This window comes from Alosa pseudoharengus, unplaced genomic scaffold (assembly GCF_046254945.1).
Source record: "Alosa pseudoharengus isolate Yale_2024_CS ecotype anadromous, Long Island Sound unplaced genomic scaffold, YU_APseudo_1.1 YU_APseudo_1.1_scf_19, whole genome shotgun sequence".
Lineage (NCBI taxonomy): Eukaryota > Metazoa > Chordata > Actinopteri > Clupeiformes > Clupeidae > Alosa > Alosa pseudoharengus.
The window spans coordinates 9,846,926-9,854,040 of NW_027468657.1; the positions used below are offsets into that span (position 1 = coordinate 9,846,926).

Consider the following 7,115-nt stretch of genomic DNA (forward strand, 5'->3'; position numbering starts at 1 on the left):
CATTGCATTCTCCACATTTTTAGCTACATTTTCATGTACCACATCAGCATTTTTGTTCAGTGAATCTTTTGTAAATTCACTGAACCTTTGAGAACTTGTTCCTTTATGGACTTGTTCCAATGTTCCTTTAAGAACAGTGATATATAGGTCATAGGCCTACAATGAGCCTATTTTTAGAAATGGCCTTAGTTTTTCTTTACAGCAGGGCCATGCAGAGACCTTTTGAGGAGAAGGGGCTCAAAGTTAAATAATTCAACATTTTCGAATGAACATTTAATGAATTCATGCAGGTCTTCATGTATAACATGATTTTATTTGGTATTGAAACAGGTAAGTCATGGACAACTAGCCTACCACTGTGCAGAACGGTTTATACAGAAAATAAAAAGAGGAGCGTTAGGCCTCTTGAAGCGCAAAGCATCATCTTAAAAACAGCCTATGAACTTTGAATTCATACACGTCTAACAGTATTAACAAAGATTGTTAAGGCGGAGCAAGATACTTCATCAGGAGCCACTTCCGGGAACCCGGATCGCACGAGGGGGGGGGTCAAAATCCCCCTTTATGCAGAGCAGAGGCAGCGACTGCTCCATTGAAGTCTATGGGCATAGCTCAGAATTTTACCACATATGCTAAGGTCTTAGTTCTATAGAGTTAAGAATGTGAATTTCGGGCACGTTTTCATGATCCTCAAACCCTTGTGAACATTTCAGGTACATTTTTAGCATTTTTCAGCATTCCAGTCTGGAGAAAATCGACTTTATATCAGGTGTGCGCCGGTTATTTATGCCGCTGCTGTTGGCGGGTTGCAACGTATCAATACGTCATCGACACGCCTCTTTATGCAGACAGGATTCGATCCCCAATTCGCGCCCATAGACATGAACTACGACGAAGTTGTCAGGATCTGGCCCTGTTCGTTGAGTTTGTGCCACCCTGGTGGCCATTTTGTGTATTGTCCTGTGTTTGTTTTTGCCTGTTCCCCATGTGCTTTGTGTTACCTGCCTGTCACCTGTCTTTGTCTCCGCCCCATCTCCTTATTTGGTCATGTTTCCTGTCTCGTTTGTTTTCCCTCCATTTCTGCTTCCTCACCTGTTCCCTGTTATTGTCTCGTTGGTTTCGTCCAGTCCTCTGTCTCTTGTTAATTGCTCTGTGTATTTCTACCCTCCTGTTTCTCTGTTCCTTGTTGGCTCGTCTCTCTGTTTGTCTTGTCGAAGCCCTGTATGTATGTAAGTAGGGATGGGCAGAACGAGGCTTTGTGAAACAACGAAACGTTCGAAGCAATTGCGCCGGAATGTGTCGAGGTTTCGAAACAATCCGACACCCGTAACTCCATGTTAGCAAAACTAGCCACTAGATGTCACCATCACATTTTGACCGTGAAGCACAACTGCTTCAGACGAAGAATATAAATAGCCAACATGGAACGCACGATTTCGTCCACAGCTACGTGGTTGAGTGGTTAACACACTTGCATTCGGCCGGAGCGTCCGGTGTTCGATTCCCTGCTGGTGCTTAGAAATTTCAGACTATATGCCTTCAATAACAAGAATATTTTTATATCTGCCAGTTAGATGTTTTGTTATTTCAGTTTCATAGTACATTATCCTTTGGAATATGCTGGAGAGGAAAATGCTACAATGGTTTTAAAATGTAGGCTATGCTTATGGCCCAGGGTTTTTTTTGGGAACATGTTGTAGGGAAATAAAGGATACATGCGTTAGACTAAACAGGTACAACATGGGAAAAATAAACAACACATTTTTTGTATGTCAACATACATTTTTATTTAGGAATAACAGTTGTTCTGCCGTCTTGGCATTTAATCTGTTTCTTGTTTTTGAATAAACCTCCCCAGCCTTGGAAAAAATTCTTTCACAAGGCACACTTGTTGCTGGCATGCACAAATATGTTTTGGCCATCACAGTTAGGTTTGGATAAACCACTCTCCTCTCCTGCCAGTATTTCAAAGGGTCAGCTGTTTTTTTTACTTCTGCTACTATCTAAATATTAACGTCACTAGACTATATCTATCTAAACTATCGCTCACTGTCTGTCTCTAGCCTGTCAACTAATCTATATCATTAACCTATCAATCACAAGAATGCACTATAAATCGCTATATCTCTATATGTCTCTATGTCGCTATATCTCTCAAAATCTCTCTCCTCACAAAAAACCCACAAAGATAGGATGTGTTTGAATGACTTTTAAGCATTCTGGGACTTTGTAATTTAGATCAAACAGGTGTTTACTCGGGTAATTGGCTCGCGCGGTAAGGCTGTGCACCTGTCCAAACCAAATTGAAACACCACAAAGCCTCACTAAGCCATGGTCACGTGACATGGGCGTTTTGAACCACACTTCGAAACACTGTTCGAAACACTTGCGTTTCGGAAGCTCGACACTGTTTCGAAACGTCAGCTTCGAGCGTCACATCCCTATATGTAAGTAGTTTGTAAAGTTTGTAGTTGATAATAAAGTGTTTTTTTGTCTGTAACTCGGCCTGGAAGAGTCTTGCGCTTGGGTCCTATCCGCCAATCCTGACAGTACGAGCCGACCAAAAATGGATCCAGCAGACTTCCCAATCCAGGAGCTGAGTCAAGTGGATTACACGCTCAGCAGGCTCAACTCTGAGCTAGTCAAATCCAGAGCCATAGAAAAAGAGAGTTGCGACACTCTTTGAAGTCGCCGCCACGCGGTCACGTGGTTCACGTAAGGTTCAACAGTTCCAAACAGCTCTTTGCGTGTCGTGTTATTTCAATGGGATAGACAGCAGTGAGTGCGTTATTGAACGTGAAACATTACAACAAACCAAAAACGAGTGTTATTACATGTTAGCATGCTTACATTAGTGTCAATTATATATTGCGAGTATAATTAGTTTGCAACATCAATCTAAAATATGTTCTTTAGTAGTTCTAACATTGAACGTTTGTTTCCTTGCTGGACATGAGCTGTTATTGGATTCCTACATTTACCTGTATCACGCTACATATACTTTACTTACATTGTCAACACGTAGGCTATGCATTTTGTATCCTTTTTGTGTGTGAACATTAGATCCAGTGTCCTTTTCAGTTCGTTTGGTGAGATGAAGATGAAGGTGCACCCCCCCCCCCAAATCTGCACAACTTTGATCATTGTAAGACTAGCAATAAACGTCTATCAAATATATAAATGGCATTCAGTAGCATAATAGCTTAAATTTTAAAAGTTTGATCAATGCATTAAATCTGTTCAGTTCTTTTAGAGAAATAGCATAAAGGTGGCCACCACACAGCCTTGGTAACATTTTAAGAGTAAGCCATAAACATGTCAAAAACACATAGGGTAAATAAGAATCAATAATAACTTAAATGTGAAAAATTTGATTCATACTGCAAGATAAGACACCCACTGTTTCAATAACACACTTGTAACTCAATAAGCAATCAACTATTTCAATAAAATATTTATAACTTATATTTCAGCCGGCTGGTGACACTACAGCATGAAAAGGATGACTGAGGTTTTCAATAGAATTTTTATTAAGTTTTCAATGTGTGTTTAAAACAAGAACAGGAACAAATGCAAAAAAGACTGGGAGGGAGGTATGGTGACACAGCAACATAAAAAGAAGGTCTGACACTCATTTAGGTTTCCAAAAAATAAAAAAAGATTTCAGTTTCCAAAGTTTGAACAACAATTGTGTGTGAACTACACAAAAGACACAATGTGGAAGGGATGGGTAGCCCTGTACTCTGTACACCTATAAGAGGGACATGGTAAGGAGGATGCAAAATTTGGCTGGAGTCGGGAGTGTTATGGGAGGTGTGGAAGATGCTGGATCAACACAACTCCATTTGTGTAAGGGCCCCATCGTGTGGACCTCAAACATAAAAAAATGATCTTATCTGACCATTCCAGTCATATATCGCACACCCTTCTTGTCCTCTGCATCCTTGGTCCTGGATAAGCAGAACAGGCACAGTGGAGAATGGAGGGAGAGAACAAAGCAGGTAACACTCAGTGTATACTTGGGGCAACACATTAAGTAAGTAGCAGAAACCTAAGCAAGAGGCCATCTCCAGCAAGAGGCCAGCAAGAGTTTTACATACCCATACACAGCTAACCATTTGCAAGGCTGGTTGGGGGTGCCACAAGTCCACACAAAAACTATAACAATAACATGAAGAATGATTTTGTTGGGGATTACTTTCAGAGTGATCTATGCCCTATTAACCTGACTACACTTTTCAGTTATCCAAAAAAACACATTTGTCCTACTTACAAAGATCACTGACCTAATGAAAGCCAATGCCCTCTTGTCACGTCAGTCTCTTCCATGCAAACTTCACTATGTATTTGACAAATTACTTGGCAGATAAAGCAATCAAAATTACACCAAGAACACCAACACGAAATGTACAATTACTGAAAAGTAAATGAACTGAAACCGATCATCAGTTGGAGCAAAAACATCTAGGCTACTATACAGACGCTATACCTACTGTCCCACGACCACGCTCGTTCCACCCTCGCCTATGCTTGTGCCACTGTCCCGTTTGGAACAGTGAACAGTAGTGGCACATGACTGGGCTGGCAAGGGACACAGAGCCACGCACCAGTAACAACAACAATAACTTATAATAGTCTAGGTTTTGCTCCTACTGCTTCCCCTGAAATTCATAATTGAAATCCCCTCGTTCACGAGTCGTGGACACTAGATATCATGTCATGTTCAGCCCACGGTTCAGTTCATAACGCCATAAAACTCGCCATTTAGCAAGCTAGTCTATATCAGGTTTAAAGACAATAATCACATTAATTCCCTCCATTTTTCACCTGAAGAGCGTTAATCACAAACCCATTGATAACCAGCACATCTGAATATAGAGTTACCATGCTGTATGGAATGTATTTTATCAATGTAGCATTTAATATGAGAACAGCTTTCGTGTTCCCCCTCATAGCATTTCTAACGTTAACACTATGTATGTGAATGAGCTGACTAGCTAACGTAAGCTAGTAAGCTAACGCAATCAGGTTTGAAAAATATAGCATTATAAACATAATAAAAATCTGTTGACAACCAACCTATCATCTAAAGTTGCCCTACTACAACAGGCTAACCAAATGTGTTTTGTCTGAAATTCATTATTGACGTAGGAACATTATCTTTAAGCTAGCCTCTCTCCACATCAAGGTTTGCAGGCTAACTTTTGGCTTTAAAATTTCGGTCAACATTTAAGCTATAAATATCAGTTAAACAAGCAGCACAAAATCCTCAAAGAAGAATACCAGTATCTACTAGTGCAGTTGGTATAGGAAATGCATATGACAATTAAAAAAACGTCGTACATTAGTCTACTTACCACTGACAATATCAGGCAGAAAGCAATGGAAGTCAATGGGGCTACAGCCGTGAATGTCAAAGTTTGGAACTGTTGAGCTCAGCATAAAGCGGAAGTAGCATGGAAAAAGCGCCGCCATTGTTTCCTATGGAAGTCTATGGGAGTGTCGCAACTCTCTTTTTCTATGGCTCTGGTCAAATCCACTGACTTGGAGCGCCGGCAAGCTATCGTTACATTGATGGAGAGGACTATTTCATCAAGGCCCTGGCTACTGAGGGTTCCAGGAATGGCTACCCTGGCCGACCAGCTGTCAGGTCTGGGTAAGAGCCTTCAGTCCCTCCTTGTTCCCTCCAGTAACCCAGTTTTGGAGGCTGCTAGTCTCCCGCTTGACCCTGCCCCTCCAGCTCATTGCCAGGGGCTTAGGGTGGGCTTCCTGCGCCTGCAGCCGGCTGCTTCAGGTCCAGAACCTCAGCCTGATGAGTTCCAGTTCCCACCTGAACTCATCCAGGTCCCTCAGGCTACCTCCAGGAGGAGACGTGCAAAGCGTCGGCCAACCCGGTCATCCAACACCATGCCTCCTGCGCCCAGCGGCGCCTGCTCCTGCGCCCAGCCCAGAGGCGCCTGCTCCTGTGCCTGCAGCCGCGTCTCCCGACGCCACGCCTGCAGCCCAGTCGCCCGACGCCACGCCTGCAGCCCAGTCGCCCGACGCCACGCCTGCAGCCCAGTCGCCCGACGCCACGCCTGCAGCCGCGTCTCCCGACGCCACGCCTGCAGCCCAGTCGCCACGCCTGCAGCCGCGTCTCCCGACGCCACACCTGCAGCCGCGTCTCCCGACGCCAAGTCGGCAACCCAGCCTCCTCTGCCTGTCTGTCCAGCCCCGCTTCTGCCCGAGCCGGACCCGTCTCCCTCTGACTTTCCGGCCCCGCCTCTGCCCGAGTCGGTTCCGCTTCTCTCTGACTTTCCGGCCCCGCCTCTGCCCGAGTCGGTTCTGCCTCCCACTGACTCTCCGGCACCGCCTCTGCCCGAGCCCTTCTCGGCTCCTGTCTCTCCTGAGTGGTCTGTCCCTGTCCCCATCGCTGTTCCTGTCTTTGTGCCCGTCACCATCCCAGTCACCGTGCCAGTCTCTGTTCCCGTCTCTGTTCCAGTCACCGTGCCCGTCTCTGTCCCAGTCACCATCCTAGTCACCATTCCAGTCACCGTCCCTGTTACCGTCCCAGTCACCATCCCAGTCACCGTCCCCGTCTTTGTTCCTGTCCCTTCTCCTGCCCCTGAGTCTGTCCTGCCTGAGTCTGTCCCGTCTGCTTGTTCCCTGCCCAAGCCCTCTGAGTCTGTGTCTGTCCTGCCTGAGTCTGTGTCTGTCCTGCCTGAGTCTGTCCCGTCTGCTTGTTCCCTGCCCAAGCCCTCCGAGTCTGCCCCGTCCGAGTCTGCCCCGTGTTTACGGTCTGTCGGACCAGTCCCTCCGTCCAGGCCCCCTCCGCCCACCCTGGTTGGACTTTTCTGGGGACGCCAGGAGGCGTCCGTTGAGGGGGGGGGTACTGTCAGGATCTGGCCCTGTTCGTTGAGTTTGTGCCACCCTGGTGGCCATTTTGTGTATTGTCCTGTGTTTGTTTTTGCCTGTTTCCCATGTGCTTTGTGTTACCTGCCTGTCACCTGTCTTTGTCTCCGCCCCATCTCCTTATTTGGTCATGTTTCCTGTCTCGTTTGTTTTCCCTCCATTTCTGCTTCCTCACCTGTTCCCTGTTATTGTCTCGTTGGTTTCGTCCAGTCCTCTGTCTCTTG

The 7,115-nt window shown here is 45.4% G+C and overlaps 1 long non-coding RNA gene across 1 annotated transcript; it reads right to left on the reverse strand.

Annotated features, from left to right (window-relative positions):
- Positions 1-3,790: 3,790 nt before the first annotated feature.
- Positions 3,791-5,389, reverse strand: LOC143133048 (uncharacterized). The gene is made up of 3 exons (XR_012988421.1): positions 5,358-5,389; positions 4,101-4,158; positions 3,791-3,950 (listed from the first exon to the last, which is right to left on the reverse strand). It is a non-coding gene; the product is annotated as an uncharacterized LOC143133048 (long non-coding RNA).
- Between the last annotated feature and the right edge of the window lie 1,726 nt (positions 5,390-7,115).